The sequence below is a fragment of the Hetaerina americana genome, unplaced genomic scaffold (assembly GCF_022747635.1).
Source record: "Hetaerina americana unplaced genomic scaffold, ioHetAmer1.1.p SCAF_4, whole genome shotgun sequence".
NCBI lineage: Eukaryota > Metazoa > Arthropoda > Insecta > Odonata > Calopterygidae > Hetaerina > Hetaerina americana.
The window spans coordinates 95,240,751-95,242,086 of record NW_027286985.1 but is presented as its reverse complement, the minus strand read 5'-3'; positions in this window follow the sequence as shown (position 1 = coordinate 95,242,086).

The following is a 1,336-nucleotide window of genomic DNA, read 5'->3' as shown; positions in this document are numbered from 1 at the left end:
GCGGCAAGGAACTAAGGCGTGTGTGTGCGGGCGGCGGGCTCGCGGAGAGCAGTCGGAGGGGAAGGGCGGGGTGGGGGGGGCGGGCGTGAGTGCGAAAGGGGCCAGGATACCCCCCTCCCTCCCAGGAATAGAATCCCTCTCTCTCTTTCTCGAGGTGTCCGGGTGAGGAAGGAAAGGATTGGACGGAGTAGTAATTGGGAGCTGCCGAACGACGCCGTTTCCCGATCTAATGTCTGCCGCGCGCACCGCAAATCGTGACCCCCTTGACCTACACCCCCCCCTGATCACGACTCTCCCTCTCTTGCTTGCAACGCGAGTGTTTATTGGTTGACGTGAGAGGTCAACATCCGCGCGAAGGAATTCCATCGCCGGTGAAAATGACCCCCTCCCTCAATCCGCCCCCTTCGCTGCCGAAGGAAAGTGCCCCCGTCGGCAAAAGCCCTCCTCCCTCCATTCTCGGTGTCTTTGGTGCAAGACAAGTTCACGTCGAGGTTTTCCGCCTTTCTTCAATTTCAGGTCTAAATCACAGCGTGATGAGGGTGATTGCGGGGCCCGGGATACCCCTTACCGTCGGATGCACCTAAAAATAAATTACTACTACGGCCGTGTGAATCATCCCTCGTTGAAACCTTTGGGTTTGCCATTGATGGAATCCTAACCCTCCGTGCAATGTGCTGGTTGTTCCTTTGGCGTGTCCCTCCCTGCAGTGTGCGATTTTTCTCTCCAGTACCTCGACGTACGATTTCACTGACGGTATGAAGCCGCACATAATGAAGAAGTGTATTTCGAAGAAGATATGGAGGTTGAAGCCAGTCAGACTTTTTATCCACGACCTTTTTTTATAGTAGTTTTTGACTTATGTTCAAGTTACATCGAACAAATTAAATTCTTTTCTCATATTTAGAGTGGAAAAAAATAAAAAGTGGCGATGATCCTTTCGAGATTCAAGTCCAATAGATTCTGTGAGAACGTACCTCTTGACTCAGTTTCGTTCATTATAACTTATGAGTTCCATGAATGTTAAAATAAGAAATTTCAGGATTAATTCTTGCAATCGATCACTAACTGAACGCTTGACTTTACTGCCATACTTCTAGCTATTCACAATTTTTATAGAAATATTATTTTAAAATATTATTAAAGAACGATTCCATGAGCCATGATAGGAATCAATTTGTATATTAATGTATGATGCATTAAAAGGAACGGTAACTTCGACTGTATGAATATGATGGGAAAAATCAACCCCAACCCCATTAATTAATTTCCCTCACCATGTCCTTTGCCCACTATTAAGAGTAGGGCTGGGGTTGATTTGTCCCATAATGATGTATTA